The following is a 9,920-nucleotide window of genomic DNA, read 5'->3' as shown; positions in this document are numbered from 1 at the left end:
TTGCAGAGACATAGAGACCAACTATGGTGTTGGGGAAGACTCGAGAGTCCCTTGGACTGCAAGGAGATCCAACCAGTCCATCCTAAAGGAAATCAGTCCTGACTATTCATTGAAAGGACTGATGCTAAAGCTGAAGCTCCAATACTTTGGCCACCTGATGTGCAGAGCCGACTCATTGGAAAAGACCCTGATGCTGGGAAAGATTGAAGGTGCGAGGAGAAAGGGATGTCAGAGGATGAGATGGTTGGATGGCATCACCGACTCAATGACATGAGTTTGAGCAAACTTCAGGAGTTGGTGATGGACAGAGAGGCCTGGCGTGCTGCAGTCCATGAGGTTGCGAAGAGTCGGACACAACTGAGCGACTGAACTGAACTGAACTGAGAGAACATTAAGTGGGATCGGAGGTACTTCTCTCCAGCCAGGCCCCGCACCATACTCATGCACAGCTTCAATTCTCCAACCCAAGATGGGTCCAGACCCAGGTGGATCTCAGGTCCCCTGCTTGCCAACTGCCTGGCTAAAACCTCCAGTTCACTCCACTGACCCCAGGTTCTTTTCCTTCAGAGTTCCTACAGCCCTGAAACAACGCTCAGTAGTTATTTGTGTCTCCCCAGCCCTCCCCGGGGGAGCCAGGACCTTGTTCCTGGTGTCCAACCCTGGGACCCCACCCTCCACCATCCTCCACCTGGGAAACCAGAAGCTAGAACAGTTCTGGGCACACGCTGCTGCTGCTGCTGCTAAGTCACTTCATTGCTGCCCAAATGTCGTGCATGAGTGAGTGTCCACCCATGCTCTTATTAAGAAATACACTCACCCGGAGACCGGGAATGGGAACGACCAGGGCTCGGGTCTGTGAGTCTCTGGGACACGCCCAGCTGATTTCGTGTCTCCAGTTGATAGTCCTCTCCTCCCTGTCTGCCCCTGGAAGCCTTTCCCTGCCCTGACCAAGACTTAACCACTTGCTCTTGCCAGCCTTCCCATGTTTCCTGAGTCCACACTCCCTACCCGGCCCGGGGAGCCAGAGTTAATGGCTATTTCATCTCTCCTTAGCACTTTTTCTTTGCTCCCCCCACCTCGCCCCCTAGCTGATTTTAAAGTTGGCTAACATACCCCACCCTGTCTCCACCCCCACAGGAAGCCTCCAATTTGCGGGGGAAGTTCTGCTTGTGAGTTTCAGCAGCCTGTGAACTCTCTGGGGGCCCCAGAGCCCAGAGCGCTGTGGGGGCCGCTGCCTCAGGCCACTGGAAGAGGGGGAGAGGCGGGCTTCCTGTGGGTGCCAGCACTTACCTGAGATCTTTCCTGTGATCCTTTAGGCCTAGGAAGAAGGTGAGAAAGTCACCGACATTGTTCCGGACGGGAAGCACAACCAGCACTGCATACAGCCCCTCCTGCCCTGGACAAGGGGTCGCGATGCAGTGTGTTTTGGTTCCTGAGCACCCGTGTTACCTGAAAACTGGGCTCACCTCTTGGGGGGTGTCAAGCCAAAAGACAGCTAAGCCAAACAGTGGGAGAAGGAAGGATTTATTCTCACTTGCAGCAAGTAAGGAAAACCATCAGGGGTCTTTCCAAAGCAGTGTCTCCCCGAAAAGCAAAATTGGTGAAGTATTAAGCTAAGGGGACAGGCATCTTCTAGAAGGGGCTTGAGTAGAGGATTCTGCACTGAATGGGGACCAAAATCAGCAGAGTCCGAGCCTTGGTTGATTGAGGTCAGGAAGGTCAACATCATCTTTCCATCCTCCCCCTTGGCAGGGTCCTTAGTTCCTGCAGATGGCAAAGACGGTATTATATTATGGGCTTGAGTTCAGTTCAGTTCAGTTGCTTAGTTGTGTACAACTCTTTGTGACCCCATGGACTGTATGTAGCCCACCATTCCTCCTCATGGAATTCTCCAGCCAAGAATACTGGAGACAGTAGTCATTCCCTTCTCCATGGGATCTTCCCAACCGAGGGATTGAACCAGATCTGTCGAATTTCAGGCCGATTCCTTACCATCTGAGCCACAAGGGAAGCCGAGGAGGAGCTGGGACTCTGTTTTATCACCGACTATTATTTCTTGACAGCTTTTCCTTTGTTCCCTCACTTGTCTTAAGATCCTTGATTACTGAGACTTGTTCAAGGGCCAGGCTTAGATCCCCTAAAGGTTTAAGCCAAAAATGGCTTCTCTTCTGTCAAGAAAGCCACACCTGGTTCTTTCTTCAGGGACCCCCTACCCTATATGATTGTACTCCTGCCCTTAAAACACAGCTCCTGCACAAGACAAGACTCTACACATGGACATCACCAGATGGTCAACACTGAAATCAGACTGATTATATTCTTTGAAGCCAAATATGGAGAAGCTCTATACAGTCAACAAAAACAAGACCGGGAGCTGACTGTGGCTCACATCATGAACTCCTTATTACCAAATTCAGACTCAAATTGAAGAAAGTAGGGAAAACCGCTAGACCATTCAGGTATGACCTAAATCAAATCCCTTATGATTATACAGTGGAAGTGAGAAATAGATTTAAGAGCCTAGATCTGATAGACAGAGTGCCTGATGAACTATGGAATGAAGTTCGTGACAGTGTGCAGGAGACAGGGATCAAGACCATCCCCATGGAAAAAAAAATGCAAAAAAGCAAAATGGCTGTCTGGGGAGGCCTTACAAATAGCTGTGAAAAGAAGAGAGGAGAAAAGGAAAGATATAAGCATCTGAATGCAGAGTTCCAAAGAATAGCAAGAAGAGATAAGAAAGCCTTCTTCAGTGATCAATGCAAAGAAATAGAGGAAAACAACAGAAAGGGAAAGACTAGAGATCTCTTCAAGAAAATTAGAGATACCAAGGGAACATTTCATGCAAAGATGGGCTCGATAAAGGACAGAAATGGTCTGGACCTAACAGAAGCAGAAGATATTAAGAACAGGTGGCAAGAATACATGGAAGAACTGTACAAAAAGGATCTTCATGACCCAGATAATCATGATGATGTGATCACTCATCTAGAGCCAGACATCTTGGAATGTGAAGTCAAGTGGGCCTTAGGAAGCATCACTATGAACAAAGCTAGTGGAGGTGATGGAATTCCAGTTGAGCTCTTTCAAATCCTGAAAGATGATGCTGTGAAAGTGCTGCACTCAATATGCCAGCAAATTTGGAAAACTCAGCAGTGTCCACAGGACTGGAAAAGGTCAGTTTTCATTCCAATTCCAAAGAAAGGCAATGTCAAAGAATGCTCAAATGACCACACAATTGCACTCATCTCACACGCTAGTAAAGTAATGCTCAAAATTCTCCAAACCAGGCTTCAGCAATACGTGAACCATGAACTCCCTGATGCTCAAGCTGGTTTTAGAAAAGGCAGAGGAACCAGAGATCAAATTGCCAACATCCGGTGGATCATGGAAAAAGTAAGAGAGTTCCAGAAAAACATCTATTTCTGCTTTATTGACTATGCCAAAGCCTTTGACTGTGTGGATCACAATAAACTGGAAAATTCTGAAAGAGATGGGAATACCAGACCACCTAACCTTCCTCTTGAGAAATCTGTATGCAGGTCAGGAAGCAACAGTTAGAACTGGACATGGAACAACAGACTGGTTCCAAATAGGAAAAGGAGTACGTCAAGGCTGTATATTGTCACCCTGCTTATTTAACTTCTATGCAGAGTACATCATGAGAAACGCTGGACTGGAAGAAACACAAGCTGGAATCAAGATTGCCGGGAGAAATATCAATAACCTCAGATATGCAGATGACACCACCCTTATGGCAGAAAGTGAAGAGGAACTAAAAAGCCTCTTGATGAAAGTGAAAGAGGATAGTGAAAAAGTTGGCTTAAAGCTCAACATTCAGAAAACAAAGATCATGGCATCTGGTCCCATCACTTCATGGGAAATAGATGGGGAAACAGTAGAAACAGTGTCAGACTTTATTTTTTTGGGCTCCAAAATCACTGCAAATGGTGACTGCAGCCATGAAATTGAAAGACGCTTACTCCTTGGAAGAAACGTTATGACCAACTTAGACAGCATATTCAAAAGCAGAGACATTACTTTGCCGACTAAGGTCCATCTAATCAAGGCTATGGTTTTTCCGGTGGTCATGTATGGATGTGAGAGTTGGACTGTGAAGAAGGCTGAGCGCTGAAGAATGGATGCTTTTGAAGTGTGGTGTTGGAGAAGACTCTTGAGAGTCCTTTGGACTGCAAGGAGATCCAACCAGTCCATTCTGAAGGAGATCAGCCCTGGGATTTCTTTGGAAGGAATGATGCTAAAGCTGAAACTCCAGTACTTTGGCCACCTCATGCTAAGAGTTGACTCATTGGAAAAGACTCTGATGCTGGGAGAGATTGGGGGCAGGAGGAGAAGGGGACAACCCAGGATGAGATGGCTGGATGGCATCACCAACTCGATGGACGTGAGTCTGAGTGAACACCAGGAGTTGGTGATGGACAGGGAGGCCTGGCGTGCTGCGATTCATGGGGTCACAAAGAGTCGGACAGGACTGAGCGACTGAACTGAACTGAACTGCCATTAAGGTTCCAGGCCCCAGCTTGGATCTTATAAACAGGACTTTGTGGGCTGGGTGTGTCAGAGGTCAGACCCAAGGTTCAGTGGGGTCTTGGGCAGGGCGTGACAGGGTGGTGGAGCTGGAATAATCAGTTCACCTCCAGGCAAGGCACAGGGTGGAAGTTTCAACCCTCCACCAAAAAGCTCAGCCAGGAAGCCTTTCCTGGCTTCCCCTTGGCTTGGAGCTTCCCGTTGGCTTGGCAGGTAAAAAGTCCGCCAGCAATGTGGGAGACACAGGAGATGTGGGTATGATCCCTGGGTTGGGAAGATGCCCTGGGGGAGGGAATGACAACTCACTCCAGTTTCAATATTTTTGCCTGGAGAATCTCATGGACAGAGGAGCCTGGCCGGCTATAGTCCATGGGGTCACAAAGAAGGCACAAGAAGCCTTACAAGGACAAAGCCAGCAGAAGGGATCCTTGGGAACCTTGCCTTCTCCTCCCCTCCCCTGTATCCCGGAGACACGCAGCTTCTCTCAAGCTGTGGAAAATCATCCGGAGGCCCTGCCGCCTGGCAGCTCTGCACACACTCAGGGCAGATAAGGCAGTGGCGGGACAGGGAGGCAAGAGGGAGGCACAGGGCCGGCGCGGCGCTGGGTGAGGACAGTGTCACGTGATGTGGGCCCTGTGGGGTGCGGGACTCCGCATCCCGGCCTTCCTCATTCAGCATGCTCTGAACACAGGAGCGAACACGTGTGCATGTGAAACCGCAACACGGCTCCCTGAGCCCCCAGACTGACCCCACTCATCTGTGTGCTAATGGTGCTCTCCTGGGCACACAGTAGGGGCTGCCCGGTGGCACACCAGTGTGTCTGGAATGCACATGCTTTTGCGTGAGTGTGTATACTATTGTGAATCGTGAACTTCCAGATGTTCAAGCTGGTTTTAGAAAAGGCAGAGGAACCAGAGATCAAATTGCCAACATCCGGTGGATCATGGAAAAAGCAAGAGAGTTCCAGAAAAGCATCTACTTCTGCTTTATTGACTATGCCAAAGCCTTTGACTGTGTGGATCACAACAAACTAGAAATTTCTTCAAGAGACAGGAACACCAGACCACCTGACCTGCCTCTTGAGAAATCTGTATGCAAGTCAGGAAGCAACAGTTAGAACTGGACATGGAACAACAGACTGGTTCCAAATAGGGAAAGGACTACGTCAAGGCTGTATATTGTCACCCTGCTTGTTTAACTTAAATGCAGAGTCAGTTCAGTTCAGTTCAGTTGCTCAGTCGTGTCCGACTCTTTGTGACTCCATGAATCACAGCACGCCAGGCCTCCCTGTCCATCACCATCTCCCGGAGTTCACTCAGACTCACGTCCATCGAGTCCGTGATGCCATCCAGCCATCTTATCCTGGGTTGTCCCCTTCTCCTCCTGCCCCCATTCTCTCCCAGCATCAGAGTCTTTTCCAGTGAGTCAACTCTTCGCATGAGGTGTCCAAAGTACTGGAGTTTCAGCTTTAGCAATGCAGAGTACATCATGAGAAATGCTGGACTGGAAGAAACACAAGCTGGAATCAAGATTGCCGGGAGAAATATCAATAACCTCAGATATGCAGATGACACCACCCTTATGGCAGAAAGTGAAGAGGAACTAAAGAGCCTCTTGATGAAAGTGAAAGAGGAGAGTGAAAAAGTTGGCTTAAAGCTCAACATTCAGAAAACAAAGATCATGGCATCTGGTCCCATCACTTCATGGGAAATAGATGGGGAAACAGTAGAAACAGTGTCAGACTTTATTTTTGGGGGCCCCAAATCACTGCAAATGGTGACTGCAGCCATGGAATTAAAAGACACTTACTCCTTGGAAGAAAAGTTATGACTAACCTAGATAGCATATTAAAAAGCAGAGACATTACTTTGCCAACAAAGGTCCATCTAGTCAAAGCTATTGTTTTTCCAGTGGTCATGTATGGTGTGAGAGTTGGACTGTGAAGAAGGCTGAGTGCCGAAGAATTGATGCTTTTGAAGTGTGGTGTTGGAGAAGACTCTTGAGAGTCCCTTGGACTGCAAGGAGATCCAACCAGTCCATTCTGAAGGAGATCAGTCCTGGGTGTTCTTTGGAAGGACTGATGCTAAAGCTGAAACTCCAATACTTTGGCCACCTCATGGGAAGTGCTGACTCATTGGAAACGACTCTGATGCTGGGAGGGATTGGGGGCAGGAGGAGAAGGGGATGACAGAGGATGAGATGGTTGGATGGCATCACCGACTCAATGGACCTGAGTTTGAGTGAACTCTGGGAGTTGGTGATAGACAGGGGGGCCTGGCGTGCTGCAATTCATGGGGTCACAAAGAGTCGGACACGACTGAGCAACTGAACTGAACTGAACTGAGGAGGCAAGGTCCTTGACTGCTGAGTGGAGAGCAGCCTGTTGCAGATTTTTCAGGCCTGTGTGGATGAGGCCTGAGCTGGAGCTGGGGTACAGTGGGCGAGGATGGAACGGCAGAGAAGGGAGGCCAGGGAGACTTTTCCAAGGTGTTTCTGCCAAGCTCCCCTCCTCCCTTCTCCTGCCAGCAAAGCCCCAGCATCGCAGTCCTACCTGCCAGGCTACCCAGACACAGGTCCAGCACCTGGAGTTTCTACGGGAAGCTAATGTAGGGGGAGGTGCGGGGAGGATTCAAAAGGCTCATGGTTGTTCAGTGGCTAAGTCATGCCCAACTGTTGGCCTCTTTTCCATTAGAATTTCTACAGCAAGCATGTGTCATAAGGCAATGTGCCCCCAGGCTGAGGGTGTGCGCTGTGTGTTACCTATGCAGGGTGTGGCCCAGAGACACAGACGTGCATTGTTTGTTGTTGTTTAGTTGCTAAGTCTTGTCAGACTCTTTGCCACCCATGGGCTGTAGCCCACCAGGCCTCCCTATCCATCACCAACTCTCAGAGTTCACTCAAACTCATGTCCATTGAGTCGGTGATGCCATCCAACCATCTCATCCTCTGTCATCCCCTTCTCCTCCTGCCCCCAATCCCTCCCAGCATCAGCGTCTTTTCCAATGAGTCAACACTTCCCATGAGGTGGCCAAAGTATTGGAGTTTCAGCTTTAGCATCAGTCCTTCCAAAGAACACCCAGGACTGATCTCCTTTAGAGTGGACTGGTTGGATCTCCTTGCAGTCCAAGGGACTCTCAAGAGTCTTCTCCAACGCCACACTTCAAAAGCATCAATTCTTCGGCGCTCAGCTTTCTTCACAGTCCAACTCTCACAGCCATACATGACCACTGGGAAAACACATATCCAGCTAAGGACCCCATCAAGAATATGCTAAGAACTCATGACTCAATAATAAGATGAACAACCCAGTTTTTTAAAACTGAGCAAAAGATCTGAACAGGTTTCATCAAAGAAAATATGTGAACAGCAAATAATGACCTGTAAGGATGCTCAGTGTTGGACTTCTCTGGTGGCTCAAATGGTAAAGCGTCTGTCTACAATGCAGGAGACCCGGGTTCGAACCCTAGGTTGGGAAGATCCCCTGGAGAAGAAAATGGCAATCCATTCCAGTACTATTGCCTGGAAAATCCCATGGACAGAGGAGCCTGGTAAGGATGCTCAGTGTTATCACTGGGAAATGCAAATCAAAACCACCACAGGCCACCAGAATGCTCAGACGATTTACTGAGCATGGCCCTGCCCATCAGAACAAGACCCAGTTTCCCTGTCAGTCAGTCTCGCCTACCAGGAAGCTTCCATAAGCCTCTTATCCTTCTCCATCAGAAGGCAGACAGACTGAAAATCACCGTCAGAGAAAACTAACCAATCTAATCACATGGACCACAGTTCAGTTCAGTTCAGCTCAGTTGCTCAGTCGTATCCGGCTCTTTGCAACCCCATGAATCACAGCACGCCAGGCCTCCCTGTCCATCACCAACTCCCAGAGTTCACTCAAACTCATGTCCATCGAGTTGGTGATGCCATCCAGCCATCTCATCCTCTGTGGTCCCCTTCTCCTCTTGCCCCTAATCCCTCACAGCATCAGGGTCTTTTCCAATGAGTCAACTCTTCACATGAGGTGGCCAAAGCATTGGAGTTTCAGCTTTAGCATCAGTCCTTCCAAAGAACACCCAGGACTGACCTCCTAAGAGTCTCCAACAGCATAGTTCAGAAGCATCAGTTCTTCAGTGCTCAGCCTTCTTCACAGTCCAACTCTCACATCCATACATGACCACTAGAAAAACTATAGCCTTGACTAGATGGACCTTTGTTGGCAAAGTAGTGTCTCTGCTTTTTAATATGCTATCTAGGTTGGTCATAGCTTTCCTTCCAAGGAGTACGCATCTTTTAATTTCATGGCTGCAATCACCATCTGCAGTGATTTTGGAGCCCAAAAAAATAAAGTCTGACGCTGTTTCCACTGTTTCCCCATCTACTTCCCATGAAGTGATGGGACCGGATGCCATGATCTTTGTTTTCTGAATGTTGAGCTTTAAGCCAACTTTTTCACTCTCCTCTTTCACTTTCTTCAAGAGGCTGTTTAGTTCTTCTTCACTTTCTGCCATAAGGGTGGTGTCATCTGCTTATCTGAGGTTATATTTCTCCCGGCAATCTTGATTCCAGCTTGTGCCTATTCCAGCCCAGCGTTTCTCATGATGTACTCTGCATATAAGTTAAATAAGCAGGGTGACAATATACAGCCTTGACATACTCCTTTCCCCTTGTCTAACTCAATGAAACTATGAGCCATGCCGTGTAGGACCACCCAAGATGGACGGGTCATGGTGGAGAGTTCTGACAAAACGTGGTCTGCTGGAGAAGGGAATGGCAAACCACTTCAGCATTCTTGCCTTGAGAACCCCGTGAACAGCATGAAAGAGCCAGTATCTTCGGGGAGGAGTAAAATTGCTTCACGATGTTGCTCTAGTTTCTGCTGTACAATCGAGGGAACGGCCACATGTACGCACACATCCCGTCCCTCTTGGGCCTCTCTCCCTTATCCCATCCCCGCCCCCCCCCCCCCAGGTCATCACGGAGCGCCTAGTCGAGCTTCCTGTGGTATACACCAGCTTCCCACTAGCTATCTATTTCACACACGGGAGTGTGTGTCTGTCAGTCCTAAGCTTTGTCTCACCCTCCCCTTGCCCCTCTGGGTCCACACGTCTGTTCCCTACGCCTGTACCACTTTTCTAGATGCCCCATACATGTGCTAATATACAGTATTCTCTTTCTGACTTACTTCTCTTGGTGTGACAATCCCAAGGTTTACCCACGTGTCTGCAAATGACCCCGCTTCCGTCCTCTCTCTGGCTGAGTGCTGTTCCGCTGTGTGTGCCCCTCAGCTCCCTTACGCATTCCTCTGCTGGTGGACACTTAGGCTGTGTCCGTGTCCTGTCCATCGTAAATGCTGCTAGTGCAAATATAGGGGTGCA

The sequence above is a fragment of the Capricornis sumatraensis genome, chromosome 4, assembly GCF_032405125.1.
Source record: "Capricornis sumatraensis isolate serow.1 chromosome 4, serow.2, whole genome shotgun sequence".
Classification (NCBI taxonomy): Eukaryota; Metazoa; Chordata; class Mammalia; order Artiodactyla; family Bovidae; genus Capricornis; species Capricornis sumatraensis.
This window is presented reverse-complemented; position numbering follows the sequence as displayed.